Source organism: Oryctolagus cuniculus, chromosome 10 (genome assembly GCF_964237555.1).
Source record: "Oryctolagus cuniculus chromosome 10, mOryCun1.1, whole genome shotgun sequence".
Lineage (NCBI taxonomy): Eukaryota > Metazoa > Chordata > Mammalia > Lagomorpha > Leporidae > Oryctolagus > Oryctolagus cuniculus.
In genome coordinates, this window is record NC_091441.1 from 60,301,047 (window position 1) to 60,318,775 (window position 17,729).

General features: G+C 45.1%; 1 long non-coding RNA gene across 2 annotated transcripts in view; it reads right to left on the reverse strand.

Annotated features, from left to right (window-relative positions):
- The window catches only part of LOC138844047 (uncharacterized), a 65,805-nt gene that overhangs the window by 13,130 nt on the left and 34,946 nt on the right, over window positions 1-17,729 (reverse strand). For both annotated transcript variants that reach the window (XR_011379420.1, XR_011379421.1), the window contains exons 2-5: window positions 2,981-3,143; window positions 2,451-2,790; window positions 2,270-2,322; window positions 1,979-2,135 (exon numbers count right to left, since the gene is read on the reverse strand). This is a non-coding gene — a long non-coding RNA (uncharacterized lncRNA). The remainder of the gene's footprint in view (window positions 1-1,978; window positions 2,136-2,269; window positions 2,323-2,450; window positions 2,791-2,980; window positions 3,144-17,729) is intronic.

Sequence of the window (17,729 nt, forward strand, 5' to 3'; positions counted from 1 at the left end):
TATTTTAACATTTGTAAAATTTTAGCTCAAAATAAAAATCATCCATTGAAGTGGAAGTCTCAATAATAGATTCAAGATACAAAAATACCAGGTTACCTTCGAATAGAATTTTACCCTCTTTTTAGCAACTGTGTAGGTATTTATGTAAGCTGATTTCGAGAAATTCTTTTGCTAATAATACTTGAATGCACCAAGGAGTGAGAGAAACAGAGGCTGTGGAGAGGAGCCCCAGTTAAGGTGGTATCCTCCCCAGAAGATACGTTGAAGTCCTAACTCCCAGGACCTCAGAATGTGACCTTATTTGGAAACAGAGTCTTTGAAGCTGTAATGAGTGAAAATGAGGTCACACTGGAAGGGACGTCTCTTAATGCATTAGGGCTGACATCCTCATAAAAAGACAACCACGTGAAGACGGGCACACACAGGGAGCACTGTGACCACGGAGGCAGGCTAGAGGCAGCCAGGGATTGCTTGTCACACCAGGAGCTTAGAGAAAGGCGTGGAACAGTCTCCTTAGGCCTTCGAGAGAGTATGGCCTTGCTGATACCTGGATTTCAAACTTTGAGCCTCCAGCACTGGGAGAGTCAAGGCCTGCTACTTTGTAGGGCACCCTAGGAAATGAGTGCAGATGGAATGGATGCACACGCTTGTCTCTGGAGCCTGCTAAGTCGTGCACAGGTGACACACATATTTTGGGGTCTGGAATAAGTGGGAATTGATGCGAACCTAGCCAATTCCTTCCTATGTTTCCTCAGCATTATGATAGAAATAACATCTACACAGGATTATTAAGGGTATCGATTAGTACATACATGAAAGTTATGAGGCACAAAGTAGGCTCTCAAGAAATATTGTTTTTTAAACATATGATGGCCCATATTAATGGCCCATTAATATTATTTGATGTGCTCATGAAAATAAATAACTTTTTTCTTCAATGATTTCAATGATTATGAAAAAAAATCTATTTTAGAATTCAAACTTTCAGTGACCTAGATGTTACGTGTAATATTTTTGCAGTAATTATAAACAAAGAATTATTCACAATTAGTGGGATACAGATAATTCCTTCATTTACATGCACTACAGTTCTTGTTCAGTCATAAAAACTCCAGTTCCCTAACTAGATAAAGAACCCTCGAGGCTGGCTTTCCAGTACAATGAGTTAACTGCTGACAGACAGGATTGCTGGGTTCCGACCCAGCATCCTACTAAGGAGCCTAGGAAGGCAGTGGAAGGTGGTCCAAGCACCAGGTCCCTGCCATCCATGTGGGAAATCTGGATGCATTTCTAGGCTCCAGGCCTTTGGCCTGGCCCAGCCCTGGGTGTTTTGGCCATTTGATGAGTAATCTAGCAGATGGAAATGCTCTCTCCCCATCCCACTCCCCATTTTCTCTCTCTCTCTCTCTGTCACTCTGCCTTTCCAATAAAGAAAAATAATTTTTTAAAAAGAATACTAAGGTAAGAACCACAGAAGGTGTGTGATAGATAGAAATCCCCAAGCAAACACCAAGTTTTTTCATCTATTATATACTTTGAATGGAAAAAAAAATTTTTGAGAAATAGTAAGATGATTTTCATTCCAAGAGTACTGAAATGTGAATTATCCAAACTGGCGATACTGTTTCAAAGTCTGGGTTATCTATCAGTCTTATTAAAGGGGATAAAACCTGTGGTTCAGGGTGGGGGAATGATATATTACTTATGTGATTATCCCCTGAGATTCCATTAAAAAGATACTCAAGAAATAAAAAGAGTATAAATAGAAAGCAAAGGGTGATTAAGGGGAGAGGAATGGGCCTTTAAGTGACCTAAGTCTTTCAACAAATTTCTGGAAGACAGGGGAGTCATTTGAGCTAACGATTAAGATGCTCACATCCCACATCAAAATAACTGGGTTTGATACGCTGCTCTGGATCCTGACTCCAGCTTCCTCCTAATGCAGACCTGGGGAGGCAGTAGTTGATGGCTCAATTACCTGGGGTCCCTGCCACGCATGTGGATGATCCGGATCGCATTTGAGGCTCTTGACCCTGGTCCCGAACAAGCCCCAGCTGTTGTGGGCATTTGAGGAATGAATCAGCAGATAGGAGATCTCTCTCTGCCTCTCAAATAAATAAAATGTTTTAACTTGCCTGGAAAGCAAAAAAAGTAAACGGTAACTAGAGAAACCCGAGGAGGTGAAGGAGTTAAAAGCATACAACTTTGGCATGTTGACTACTTTGAGTTACAGGCACTTTTAAAACAGCAGATGTGAGATCACTCTGACCTTCCTTCTGTCTCTTCAAAGCAGATGAAATCCTCATGTGCAAGGTGTCCTCCCTACACCAGAAGGAAAACATCACTCTTATCAGCAAAGATAAGAAGTTGAGGCTCAGGAGAATCCGTCCAAACAAACCTTGTTAAACCAACCCTTATCCTCCCGGTTGCATCTCCACCCAATTAAGTACCCGAGCTCAAGCCTCTGCCTCGTCACTTTTACGATTCACTACTCTTGGCTTCATTCAGCAAACGTAAGTGTTCATCGCTTCCCAGCCTTTTGGCGAAGATCAAGTGAAGTGTTCATCTCCAACTGCATCTTGGGGTGTTCCTTTCCTTATGAAGACTCCGGTGCCACACAAACTTGTATGAAGTAGATTTGTAAGTTGTCTTTCTGTGGATCTGTTATGTCAATTTAACCCTCGGGCTCAGCCGAAACGCCTTAAAGGCGTGGAGGTAAGATTTAGTTTCCTCTACAAAGGGAATTCTAGCCTGGAGGATGTGTGAAGAAACCATAGTTAAGAAGGAAACCTAAAAGAAAAATAAGAAATGAAGGAGAAGGGAGGGTAGGAAGTATCTTACATGTTCTTAAATCTGTGTATATGAAGTACATGAAATCTGTCCCCCTTATGTAAATAAATAAATAGGAGGGTTAGGAAGCGCAATAGCTTGCAAGGGCTCAGAAAGTTCACTTCCCATGTATCTTTTCTTAGCAACTTACTTGGCCATGTGCCTCAGCAAAACAAAGGAGTAAACCAGGGAATGGACGCTATGATCCAGGAAATAGTGGTTTCCAATGAGGTGAGTAATTACGGGAAGTCCCTGGGTGGCAGCTGTCAACAGACCCAGACAGCAAGCAACAAAGGGCTTAGGAGGAAGTTATCCTGGGGAAAAAAAAAAAAAGAAAAGAGAATGAGTCTTTTAGAAAATCTTATACTAACTTTGAGATATTAGAATAATATAAAGATAACAAGGATCCAAAAGTAAAATGAAGAGAAAGAGCAGCAGGCATTTGGCCCAGCAGTTGAGATGTTGGTTAGGGTGCCTGTGCTGCAATTGGAGTTCCTGGGTTTGATTCCTGGCCCTGACTCCTGATTCTAGCGTCCTGCACCCTGGAAGGCAACAAGTACTTGGGTCCCTGCCATCCATGTGGGAGGACTAGATTTGAGTCTCCAGCTCCTGACCTTGGCTCTGGACCCAACCCACTGTGGGCATCTGGGGAGTCAGCCAATGGATGGGCACTCTCTGTGCTTCTGTCTCTTGAATAAATGATGGATGGAAGGAAGGAAGGAAGGAAGGAAGGAAGGAAGGGAGGAAGGAAGGGAGGAAGGAAGGGAGGAAGTAGGGGAGGAGCAGAATAAGGAAGGAAGGGAGGGGATTAAAAGTTACCTTATTAGGACAATTGGGCTGTAAACAACAGAAAAAAGAACTCAGTTTGGCTCCTAGAATAAGACATTTCTGATCTGAAGTACCAAGGGCTCTCTTTAGGCCAAGGAGGCTGCAGTTGACCCATTAATTCAGTAGTTCTGATTCTTCACCAAGCACGTGGTTTCTTTTCATCTTTCTCTCTCCCACCTCACTCATCCCAAGTCTGCCCCCCTCACACCGCTATTTCAGGGTTCACATCCAACATAACAGACTCCCAAGGAAGGCACTGTCTCTCTTGCAGAGAAGAAAACTTTCCAGAAGCCCTCAGCAGACACGCCTTCTTGTCCACCGGCTAAAAGTATGTCATTTGCACAATCTAAACAATTGCTAGAAAAGAGAACAGAATCACTGCAGAAATTGATTGCCCCCCAACACCCACTCTCCTCCTCTTTCTATTCTGTAGTAGAACTCTCTGAATTGTATCTGGATGCATAACCACCAAGCTAGAAGCTACCTTTCCCAGCCTCTCTTGCAGCTAGCTATAGTCATGTAAATAGGTTCTGGCCAATAGGACATGGTAGAAATGATGTGAGCAATTTGAGGATTTTATTTCTTTAAATGAAGTTTTATGTTCTTCACTACTTCCTTTCCTCCCTTCTGCATCATATGAGGGCTTGGTGGGAGTGAACCAGCCTCAAATATTAAGACCAGGGCAACCCCAAAGAGATGACAGAGTCACGGGGAGAAGGAGCCTGAGGCCTAGGACATGCACATGCAACTGTGCTGCTCCGTCTCCGTAGATTGTCTGCTAACTTGAAATTCTGCATCACAGGGAAATCAGATTTGGTCTATTTATTCTGATCAGTATTAAGTCAGCCAAAGTAATATCCTAATATCTGCAATGGCTCTCAGAGTATGATCCCATCCTGGCAGCACCAATACTGGCAGGTTTTCGGAAATGCAAATTCTTCGTACTCATCCTAGACCACTGAGTCAGTGTCTGTGGGTATAGCCTAGACATCTGTGGTTTTGTTGCTTTAATTTGAAATTGAAAAATTATGATTAATTTTTATTTGTTTGAGAGGCAGGGAAATGGAGAGAGCTCCCATCCATTAATGCACAATGCCATCCCAAATGCCCACAATGGGCAAGGTTAAGCCATGGGCAAAGCTAAGATCCAGGAACAGTCTCACACAGGGTACCAGGAAGCCAATTACTTGACCATCACCACTGCTTCCCAGAGTTTATATTATTGGGAAGCTGAAGTCAAGAGCCTGTGCTGGGAATCAAGCCCAGGTACTCTGATGTGGAACACAGGCGTCTTAACTGCTAGGCTCAACACCCATCCTGCAATCTTTCTCTATTTTTTGTTTCACTTGTTTTTGGAAAGACAGAAAGAAAGAAACTGAAGAAAGTTCCCACTGTGGTTGATTCCTTAAAAACTTTCCAAGATTGGGGCTGGGCCAGGGCCTAAGTCAGGAACTAGGAGCCCAGTTAAGGTCTCCCATGTATGTATGCAGCAGGAACCAACTACATGAGCCATCACCACTCCCTCCATGGTTCTGCCTTAGGAGGAAGCTGGAGTCAGGAGTCAGACGCAGGATTTGCACCTAGGTACTCGGATGTGGGACGTGTGTATCTTACACCCCAGGCTAAATACCCACCCTGTCATCTATATTTTTAACAAGCCATCAGGGTCATTTTCATGCATATTCAAGTTTGAGAAACATTGATTCACCCATGCTGGATACCTTTCTCTGAAATGAAAAAATTGGGGATTGTGTTAGGTTCTGTTAGTGAGGTTGGAAAGATGCTGAGAAGGCAAGCAAGAGCATCTGCCACTGTTATAATCCAAGAAGCACAGTTCATTGATGTCTAACTTCTAGAATAAACCTAAAGATGAGTTTATAGTCTCAGAATAGAATTTAAAGGCCATGATCTTTGATAATATGAAAGTACAGTTATGAGAATTTAAAGGCCATGGTCCTTGATAATATGAAAGTACAGCTTACAGACCAAGTAATGGAAATCAAGAGAAGTGAGGAGCAGGAGGAGACGTTGGTCAAAGGAAACTGTAGTGGTGAAAAAAATGTCTTTTTCCTCTTTAGAGGTTTAATAATTGAGACTTCGGTAAAAACTAATCAGGCTGATTAGCAGAAGAAAAGACATGTTTTCTTTCTCACAATACAAGTTTATTGCGCACAAGGGCATTACAGGAAAATGAGAACTCAATATCCCAATGAAATGTAGACGCTTCAATACCCCCTTTATGTGGAAGCGAGAAGTGGAGGATGTGCACAACTTCAGAAGAAGAGTAAATGATTCTTAGGGGAGATAAAAGGGCCTGAGGAACAGACTACAGCCTGGGACAGGGTTTGTCTTGGCTCTGGGGGTGGTGTTGACTAGTTGCTAGGCATCGGCCTCCCTCACTGATGAGGTGTCTGAGGAAGGGATTCCCAACTATTCACAAGCAGAGATATCCTGCACAATTCAGCCTTTGGGAGTGGGAGAATTTCAGAGAAGACCTGCCCTGCATTTGCTGCGCCAAAGGTGCTCTCAGTTTGAAGTCCAAAGAGGCATATTTTGGGGTATCATTAGCTGAGCCTCAAAAGTACAAAGTTTCAGTTGGATGAGAGGAATAGGCTTCTGAGATAAACTGCATAGTATGGTGACTATCACTGAAAAGAAATTGCTAAGGGAGTAAATTACAAATGTTCTCACTATAAAGCATGATGTTAATTAGCTTGACATAGTCATTCCACATTGTATACATATATGAAAACATCACATTATACCCCATAAGTATATACAATTATAATTTGTCAATCAAAAATAAATTTTAGGGCTGGTGTTGTGGCATAGCAGGTTAGATCTCTGCCAATGATGTTGGCATCCCATATGGGTGCTGGTTCAAGATCTGGTTGCTCCACTTCCAATCCAGCTCCTTGCTAATGCACCTGGGAGAGCAGCAGAAGATGACCCAGGTTCTTGGGCCCCTGTGCCCACATGGGAGACCCAGAATAAACTCCAGGCTCCTGGCATCAGTGTGGCTTAGCCCTGGCCATTGCAGCCATTTGGAGAGTGAACCAGTAGATGGAGGATCTCTCTCTCTCTCTCTCTCTCTCTCTCTCTCTAACTCTGTCAAGTAAGAAAATTTAAAAAATAAATAAATTGAAATAAATTTTTAAAAGAGAAGTGAAACAAAATGAGGAGAAGAAAATGTCAATAGTTGACATAACAAGAAAGGAAGCTGTTAATTGAAAATTATAAGTGCAACATAAGAGGAACTCAAGGCGCCGTGGCTCACTAGGCTAATCCTCCGCCTTGCGGCGCCGGCACACCGGGTTCTAGTCCCGGTCGGGGCGCCGGATTCTGTCCCGGTTGCCCCTCTTCCAGGCCAGCCCTCTGCTGTGGCCAGGGAGTGCAGTGGAGGATGGCCCAGGTGCTTGGGCCCTGCACCCCATGGGGAGACCAGGAAAAGCACCTGGCTCCTGGCTCCTGCCATCGGATCAGCGCGGTGCGCCGGCCGCAGCGCGCCAGCCGCGGCGGCCATTGGAGGGTGAACCAACGGCAAAAGGAAAACCTTTCTCTCTGTCTCTCTCTCTCTCTCACTATCCACTCTGCCTGTCAAAAAAAAAAAAAAAAAAAAAAAAAAAAAAAGAGGAACTCAAGAATATAATTCTGCTGGGACAAGGAGCTGGGTACAAGTGAACTAAATCTTCATAGTAGAAAGTAGTAGGATGTCAGTAGATAATTCCTGAAAATACTGTATCAAAACATGGTGGTAGCACATTATATAAAGATATATCTTTATATCAAAAGATAAAAGTAGACATGATTGGGGCTGGCGTTGTCGTGCAGCAGGTTAAGCCACTGCCTGCGACACCAGCATCCCATACTGGAGTGCCCATTTGAGTTCCAGCTGCTCTGCTTCTGATCCAGATCCCTGTTATGCATCTGGGAAAGCTACAGCAAATAGCTCAAGTGCTTGGACCCCTGCCACCCATGTGGGAGACCAAGTTGGAGTTCCAGGCTCCTGAATTTGGCTTGGTCCAGCCCCAGCTGTTACAGCTAATTGGGGAGTGAACCAACAAATAGATCTCCTTCCGTTTGTGACTCTCCCTCTTTCTTGGTTGCTTTCCCTTTCAAATAAATAAAATAAATCATATCTTAGAAAAAGTAGAAATGAATGACAGAGGGAGCAGTTGGCCTAGGGGTTTAGATGATTGCATCTCACATTAGATACCTGTAATTAAGTTTGAGACCTGACTCTAGCTCCTGACTCCAGCTCCCTGCAGTGTAGACCCTGGGAGGCAGTAGTAGTGGCTCAAGTAGTTGAATTCTTACCACTCATGGCAGTGACTTGGATTGTATTCCCAGCTCTCTGTCTCCCCCTCTCTGTTTCACTGCCTCTCTAACAAACAAACAAAAATTTAGGGGCTGGCACTGTGGCGCAGTAGGTTAATCCTCCGCCTGTGGTGCCGGCATCCCATATGGGCGCCGGTTCTAGTCCCGGCTGCCCCACTTCCAATCCAGCTCTCTGCTGTGGCCTGGGATAGCGGTAGAAAATGGCCCAAGTCCTTGGGCTCCTGTACCCACGTAGGAGACCTGGAAGAAGCTCCTGGCTCCTGGCTCCTGGCTCCTGGCTCCTGGCTCCTGGCTTCAGATTGTTGTAGCTCCGGTCATTGCAGCCATTTGGGGGAGTGAACCATCAGAAGGAAGACCTTTCTCTCTGTCTCTCCCTCTCACTGTCTGTAACTCTACCTTTCAAATAATTAAATAAAATCTGTAAAAAATTAAAAATTATTAAAATGCCTTAAAAGAATTTTCCATATTGGGATAGGGACTGTGGGAGGGGAACTGTTTTCATTATTGGCCCTTTTCTATGTATATATATATTTTAACCTAGAGCATGTATTCCTTTGATGAACCATTCTAAAAGTATGTTATCAAGGGCAGGCATTTGGCACAGTGACTAAGACACTGCTTGGGACACCCACGTCTCATATCTGGGTGCATGGGCTGAGTCCCAGCTCTGGGCCCAATTCCAGTCTCCTGTTAATGCTCACCCTGGGCGGTGGCAGTGCTGGCTCAAGTAGTTGGGTCCCTGCCAGCCACACAGGAGACCTGAATTGAGTTCTGGGCTCCTGGCTTTGGTCTGGCACCGGCCCAGTGGTTGAGGGCATTTCGGGAATGAACCAGGGAATGGGAGCTCTCTGTATAGCTTTCTCTGCCTTGAATATAAATGAAGAAATGTGGAAAATGAAAGTTCTGCTCTCAGAAGGGCAATATGCACAGTAGGACACAGCCTTCCTCATTTCTTTGATTTTTTTTTAAAGATTTATTTATTTACTTGAAAGAAAGAGTTACACAGAGAGAGGAGAGGCAGAGAGAGAGAGAGAGAGAGGTCTTCCATCTGCTTGTTCACTCCCCAATTGACCGCAACGCCTGGAGCTGCCCTGATCCAAAGCCAGGAGCCAGGAGCTTCTTCCGGGTTTCCCACATGGGTGCAGGGGCCCAAGGACTTGGGCCATCTTCCACTGTTTTCCCAGGCCATAGCAGAGAGCTGGATTGGAAGTGGGGCAGCTGGGACTAGAACCGGTGCCCATATGGGATGCTGCCACTGCAAGCAGCGGCTTTACCCACTATGCCACCATGCCGCCCTGTGCTCCTTTCTTTGTAAGGCTCCCCTTTGTCCAGGGAGTATGGCAAGTTTGCAGAGCCTCAGCCACACCTGTCTCATGCCACGGCTTTGAACATGGTTTTATAGTGATTTAGAATTTATCTTTTTCAAAATGTCTAGTTCATAAAGTTAATCTTATGACACAGGTGAAGAAAATATTAATATTTCCATTTTAAAAGTGATGAAGCAAAGAAGTAATTTGATTTGTTCATAGTTGGATAGCTACTAAGTACAGGAGAAAAATCATGATCAAACCCAGGCTTCTGAGTCTAGCCCAGTGTTTATTTCAGCATACCACTAGATTTGAAGAAGCTATTACTGGAACCCTCTTCCCCTCCAAAAGCAAGGTGTATAATGGTGCCTTACTGTATAACAGAGTATACTATGAGCCCTTCAACTTCAATTGCAGTGGGATCCAGGGTCTTGAATGCTTCTTGGGGTGCCTTCATCAAAATGTCCCTGCACTATCTTGGGGCTCCAGTGGGATACAGAAAAACTACCCCATGTTATCCCAATCCCAAACCAGTTCAACTGTCTCCATTCCCAGTCATAGTTACTTGGTGTTTAAAGCAGAAAGCTTAATAGCAGCTCTGAGTACAGAGGAAATCACACAGTGACAGTATGAGAAGAAGAAACATCCCAGCTAAATTTAAAGACAAAGACATGGGGGCAGGTGTGATGGTGAAGCAGATTAAGCCACCACTCAGGACACTCATATACCATGTCTGAGTGCCTGGGTTCAAGTGCCAACTTTACTTCATATACCTGGCTTCCTACTAATATTCACCCTGGGAGGCAACAGATGAAGGTTCAAATCCTTGGGTTCTTACCACCCACATGGAAGACTGAAATGGAGTAGACATTTTTGGAGTAAACCAGCAGACGAAAGGATCTCTCCTTAAATAAATAAAAATAAATTTTTTAAAAAAGATATAGGCATGATTTAATTGATTGTCTTAACAACATGCTAACTACTGTTGTACCTGGACAAGTGCTTTGGGAACAATGATTGTCAAAATACTATCAGGGGCCAGCACTGTGGTGTAGTAGGTTAAGCCTCCACCTGTGATGCCAGCATCCCATAAGAGCACCAGTTTGATTTGCCCACTTCCAATCCAGTTCTGGGGGTCTCTGCACTCGTGTAGGTGACCTGAGGGGAATTCTAGGCTCCTGGCTTCGTCCTGGCCAAGCCACCACCATTGCTGCCACTGGGGGAGTAAACCAACAGATGGAAGCACACACTCTCTCTGAAATTCTGCCTTTCAAACAAAAATTTTTAAAGATTTATTTATGTGAGAGGGAGAGACAGACAGAAAGGTCTTCCATCTTTTGGTTCACTCCCCAAATGGCTGCAATGGCTGAAGCTGGGCTGATCCAAAGCCAAGAGCCAGGAGCTTCTTCCGGGTCTCCCACATGGGTGCAGGGGCCCAAGGACTTGGGCCATCTTCTACTACTTTCCCAGCCATAGCAGAGAGCTGGATCAGAAGAGGAGCAGCCGGGACTTGAACCAGTGCCCATATACACCACAGCACCAGCCCCTTCAAATAAATTTTTTAAAAATCTTAAAAAATTATCAGTTTCCATGATGTGGATATTCACCTGCCTGATGGGAACTGAGGGGCTCAGGAGGATTCTCTGGGTGAAAACACCTCTTACCCATTAAAGCTCTGTGCTCTGCATCTGAATGGGAAAACAGGGCCGCTCCAAACAAAAGGGGATAGCTGCAAGACGGACACCAGACTGCTCTGAGCTCATTCCTATTCCCTGGCCATGCCTCCTAAACTGCCTAAAGGATTATGCCAATGACTAGTCAGACACGCTGTCCTATCTGATCTGACCGTGCACAAAGGCCCCATGAGCAGGCTCTATGTAAAAAAACAAAACTAAACAACCAAATAGGGCCAATAATAAAAACCAAGAGTTTAACCTGAACCTAGGATAGAGAAGAACTCAATCTTAAGACAATTTATTTAATTCAGTTAAACACCAGTGGAGTATGACATAGATGTAGCTTGACCAAAAAGGCTATCATGTAGGGGCACCTTACTCTTTCCTCCTAGCGTGTATTAAATTGCTGCATCAGTTAAACCCCCATGGTAACGGCTATTCTTTTTGCTGCAATTAAACACAGTGATAAACATCCTGAAATCCATGGGCTGTGTGTGTGCACCCCCAGCTCCCAAAGGCCCACTTTAATCTTAAATGTCAACTTTCAGTTCAGCCAACACACAGGGCTTTATGATTCCTCACAGCACAACTCAGATGTGTGAATCAGTGGGAGTTCATGTCCTCTGTGATTGTTCATTTGGAAACATACCTGCCCCTCTTCACTGCCCAGGTAGCAGGTGAAAGACTCGATTTAATCCCTTTAGAATATTGCCATTTTTTCCTATTTATATAGGCTTGCTTCAGGGTAAACATGTGGTCTGTACAACGTTCGGCTGCTCACTGAGGCGGATGTAGATCTTTATCTAGTATCCCTCAAATTTAGTCTCATCCTCCTCTTCCTTGACTGGGGAGAAAAGACAGGATTTACTACATCCTTGTGATGCTGGGAGATTAAAGGGTGCTTACATGGTGACGTTCTTGGGCCTTGTCCGCTCTGAGAAGCGGTAGCCACGTTTGCCCGGCTGCTGCTGGAATCACTTATGTCTTGGTCGGTGCCCAGTGGATCTCTCGCGTGCAGCAGCTCTTTGCAAGCTTGTGCCACATCCCCAACCCAGACCCTCACCAGAGGGTCCGGCCATGCCCATGCTGTCAAGTCCTGTCAGTCTTGCCATCCCTGGTTCTCAAGCCAACCATGTCTGGGTCTTCCACTATCACTGAGACCTACAGAAGCTTCCAGGCCTGATGACCCCTGTTGTAAATCAACAGTAGGTTGGAGGCCAACGCCGCAGCTCACTAGGCTAATCCTCCGCCTTGCGGCGCCGGCACACCAGGTTCTAGTCCCAGTTGGGGTGCCAGATTCTGTCCCGGTTGCCCCTCTTCCAGGCCAGCTCTCTGCTGTGGCCAGGGAGTGCAGTGGAGGATGGCCCAAGTCCTTGGGCCCTGCACCCCATGGGAGACCAGGAGAAGTACCTGGCTCCTGCCATCGGATCAGCGCTGTGCGCCGGCCCACAGTGCGCCGGCTGCGGCGGCCATTGGAGGGTGAACCAACGGCAAAGGAAGACGTTTCTCTCTGTCTCTCTCTCTCACTGTCCACTCTGCCTGTCAAAAAATAAAAAAAAATAAAAAAATAGAAAAAACAGTAGGTTGGGAGATGGTACTCCATTCTCCTCTGCCTTGAGAAATTCAGATATCTAACCCTACCCATACCCACCCCTCCTTTCTTCCACCTGCCGTGACGTCAGGTGGAAGGGGAGCTTTGCCCTTCTCTTCCTAGCTGGAAGGACATTCTCTTGATAATATTCTCCTTTTTTTCCAGAGGTGCCTCTGCTCTCACCCCAGGGTAGGAAGGGTTCAGGAAACAGAAACCAGCTTATCACAAAGAAACACAGGAATCTCTCAAAATAAAGGTTGTTATGTTATGTTACAAAAGGGAAAGAAGTCTCTGGGACAACAATGATTTGCCTCAGTTGGGCAAAGGCCAGGGCCTGGTGGAGGAGAGCAGCCTTCCCAGAAGCCTGCAGGGAACCAGGAGGCACCTTGGCCGATCGGTGCAAGCTCCGTGCTGCGTGAGGCGCCCCTGCCTTGGCCCAGGCCGGCAGAAGCAGTGAGGAGCGCTCCTTGTTAGGAGAGACACAGGCAGAAGGCTGTGGCCTCATTCTTCTCAGAGCTGTATCCCCACACCTGGCACTGGACGTGGCTTGTTAAGGACCCCCAGGGAACGCTGTATTGAGTGGAACGAACGAAATCTTCACTTCGCCAGTGACTCACACTCTGATCTTGTCAAGCTTCCTGCATAAGTCTCGTTTTTACCCTGTATAAGTACTGCTGATGGGCCAGTACGGTGGCATAGTGAGTGGGTAAAGCCGCTGCCTGCAATGCTGGCATCCCATATGGGGACCAGTTTGAGTCCTGGCTGCTCCACTTCTGATCCAGCTCTCTGCTATGGCTTGGGAAAGCAGTAGAAGATGGGCCAAGTCCTTGGGCCCCTGCACCTGTGTGGGAGATGTGGAAGAAGCTCCTGGCTCCTGGCTTCAGATTGGTGCAGCTCCGGCCATTGCGGCCATTTGGGGAGTGAACCAGTGGATGGAAATCTGTCTCTCACTCTGCCTCTGCCTATCTGTAACTCTGCCTTTCAAATAAATAAATAAATAAGTCTTTAAAAAGAAATAAAGTATAGCTGATAGTAAATAAACCAACTTCTCAAGGTTTTTACATCCATACAAGAAAATAATACACTGCATGAACTTCATTCAATGACGTGAACTCAGAAAAAAAGACGTGTAACTCTCAAATACACTGATACTAATAGGGCAGTGTCTAAAGCAGAATGCTAATTTTCTTCTTTTTAAAGATTTATTTTATTTATTTGAAAGACAGAGTTACAGAAAGAGGTAGAGATGGAGAGAGAGGTCTTCCATCCACTGGTTCATTCCCCAGATGGCCACAATGGCCGGAGCTGCGCCAATCCGAAGCCAGGAGCCAAGAGCTTCTTTCCAGTCTCCCACGTGGGTGCAGGGGCCCAAGGACTTGGGCCATCCTCTACTGCTTTCCCAGGCCATAGCAGAGAGCTGGATCAGAAGAGGAGCAGCCAGGACTTGAACCAGCACCCATATGGAATGCTGGCACTTCAGGCCAGGGCTTTAACCCACTGTGCCACAGTGCCAGCCCCAGAATGCTAATTTTATCAGTGTTCTTTTATATAATAAAGTTGAAATAAAGAGTAATTTTTAGTAAAATTAATAAAACTACTTTTATGTTACAGGAGAAAAATTCTTCTTGGCCTGGCCCTTATGCAAGAAAATTCGCTAACTACTGTCCAAAGATGATCTCATCTACCACTGATTCCAAGGAATTATTATATAGAAATTTCCAACCGTGCAAAATTAGGTTGAGTCTTGATTTGAATTTGTGAAGTCTGAAATCTTTATGATACTGAACGCTTCCTTTCAGGAAGACAGTAGTTTCATTTGTTTATTTAAGTTATTGGTTTTTTTCTATTAGTAGATGTTGGAATTTTCTTCAGATGATTCTGAAGAGTTTAATGAGATTTTTTCCTACTACAAATGAGACTTTTCTCTCAGGGGGCATTTCACCTGGTGGTTAAGATGCTCATGTCCCTAATCAGAGTGTCTGGACTCAGTGCTCAGCTGTGTTTCCTAAATCCAGATTCTCACTCATGCAGGCCCCGGGAGGCAGCAGGAATGGCTCAAGAATTGAGTTCCTGCCACACGGGAGACCTGGATTGAATTCCCAGCTCTGGCTTCGGCCTGGCCCCATTGCAACCACTGAGGGCATTTTAGGAGTGAAGCAGTGGATGGGAGCTCTCTGTCTCGCAAATAAATACAATTCTTAAAAAAATTTTAGTGAGATGTTTTTCCTCCATCATCATTTCACTGTTTATAGAAGATATGCAGTGAAGATACTGATTTTTTAAATTTTGTTTTACAGCTACCATAGTAAAGATGGCAATAGTGGTGATCAAAATACAGTTTTATCTTATGGTATGGAGCAGTTGCCAATGGCAAGCACTCTGCTGTGTGTTTTACATGTGTCTCCCATCAAATCTATCAATTCATTTGCATTAATAATCCTACAAATTATTACCACTGTTATCCTAATATATAGATGAAAATTTTATGGCCGGCACCACGGCTCAATAGGCTAATCCTCTGCCTGCAGCACTGGCACACCGGGTTCTAGTCCCGGTTGGGGCGCCGGATTCTGTCCCAGTTGCCCCTCTTCCAGTCCAGCTCTCTGCTGTGGCCAGGGAGTGCAGTGGAGGATGGCCCAAGCGCTTGGGCCCTGCACCCGCATGGGAGACCAGGAGAAGCACCTGGCTCCTGGCTTCGGATCAGTGCGGTACACCGGCCGCAGTGTGCCGGCGGCAGCGGCCATTGGAGGGTGAACCAACGGTAAAGGAAGACCTTTCTCTCTGTCTCTCTCTCTCTCTGTCCACTCTGCCTGTCAAAAAAAGAAAGAAAATTTTAAACCTTGTGAGATTAAGTAATTTATCCAAAGTCACACAGCTGATTATTGTGCATTAATTAATTCTCTCAGATTTTCCAGATACAATGTTATATCATTTGTGCAAAATTATGTTGTTATCTCCTTTCAGTGGTTATGCCTCCTATTTTTATTCCATGCTACATTGAACTGCTTGTATTTATAGTACAATGTTAAATAACAATTCTCTCTCTTCGATATTCCTGAACCCTCTTACACTTGGTGGATATGAGTATGTGATGCTACAGCCAACTGCAATAATAATAATAATAATAATAATAATAATTCTTAACACTTACTATGCATGCAGGCAGTCTGAATCTGAAGTTGATCTCAATCACAGGACCAACACAAGGGCTGTCGTAGCCTGTTCTAGCACATGCCTTGCCACTGTAGCCACATCCACACCCTGCAAATCTCCTTCACCTCCTCTCTCTCTCTTTTTTTTTAAGATTTTTATTTATTTATTTGAGAGGTAGACTTATAGACAGTGAGAGGGAGAGACAGAGAGAAAGGTCTTCCATTCACTGATTCACTCCCCAGATGGCTGCAATGGTCGGAGCCAGGAGCCAGGAGTTTCTTCCCAAGCACCTGGGCCATCTTCTACTGCTATCCCAGACCACAGCAGAGAGCTAGATGGGAAGAGGAGCAGCCAGGACTAGAACCGGCACCCATATGGGATGCTGGCTCTTCAGGCCAGGGCTTTAACCTGCTGTGCCACAGCACCAGCCCCATTACCTCCTCTCTTTAGTTTCCTGGCTTACTAGCCAGACTTCAGCTCTGAGTCTAGCTCCAAATGCATTAGCGATCCTGTTTGCTTTCAATATTATCTTGACCCCCGGGCCCCATTCAATGGAAGTAAATGGGTGACCCTGCTCTGTGTCATCGCTAGACCTCAGGACCCCATCCTACTCAAGTCCACAGTCCTCCTTTACCAACATATGAAATCTCTCCCAAGTTCCCTTTAAAATGTCTTTGACCACATAGAAATTAAGGAATTGTCAACATTTTTCTGTTAATTAAAAACCTATGGGGGGACGGTGTTGTGGCATAGTGGGTAAAGCTGCCACCTGCAGTACCAGCATCCTATATGGGCCCCAGTTTGAGTCCTGGCTGCTCAACTTCCAATTCATCTCTCTGCTATGACTGGGAAAGCAGTAGAAGATGGCCCAAGTCCTTGGGCCCCAACACCTGTGTGGGGAACCCAGAGGAAGTTCCTGGCTTGTGGCCATCTGGGGAGTGAACCAGTGTGAACCAGGGTAGGGGGAGAGATTTTCCACTTGCTGGTTCATTCTCCAAATTCCTGTAACTTCACTTACAGGCTAAGCCAGGTCAACCAGAAGCCTGGAACTCATTCTGAGTCTCCCGTGTGGCTAGCTAAGACCCAACTGCTGAGCCATCATCTGATACCTCCCAAGGTACACATTAGCAGGAAGTTGGCTCTGAAGTAGAGCTGAGACTCGAACACAGGGACTCTGATATGGGATGTGGGGATCCCAATCCAAATGCCCATTGCAGTCTCTTTTAATTGAGTCAAGGGTGGAGAAGCTTTATTCCATCAAGGCCATCATTCGTGGGCCATACAAAATTATCAACTTAAAAATTAGCCTACTGTACATTTATTGAGTTTCCAGTTCTGCCTGTGATGCCTTGGCAGGGCCAGGCCAAATGATTTCAGGTCCAGCCCCTCGGCAGGACATCCCCAACCCTGATTTATCCTTAAAGTAATTATGATATAGTTGGATTAAAATCTATCATATTTGTGCGTGTTTCTTTTAAATTTATCTGAAAGGTAGAGTTAGAGAGAGGGAGAGGATGTCTTCCATCCACTGGTTCACTCCCCAAATGGCCACAGTGGCCAAAGCCGGGCCAATCCTAAGCCAGGAACCAGGAACCAGGAGCTTCTTCTGGGTCTCCCATGCGGGTTCAGGGGCCCAAACACTTGGACCATCTTCACTGCTTTTCCAGGCCACAGCAGAGAGCTGGATCTGGATCAGAAGAGGAGCAGCTAGGATATGAATCAACACCCATATAGGATGCCGGTACTGCTGGCAGAGGCTTAGCCTATTAAGCCACATTGCTGGCCCCAGTGGTTTTTATTTCCTTATTCTTATTCATTATTTCTTTTTTGTTTTCCTCTCCTTTTCTTCCCTCTTTGGTTTTAATTCAGTATTTACATGATTCTATTTTCTTCTTCTCAATGTCTTTGAATTTTTTCTAAATTATTTCCCTAGAGTTTGCAATATACATTTATAACTAATAAGTCCACTTTCAAATAAGACTACACTGCTTCATGTTGGCTCAGTTA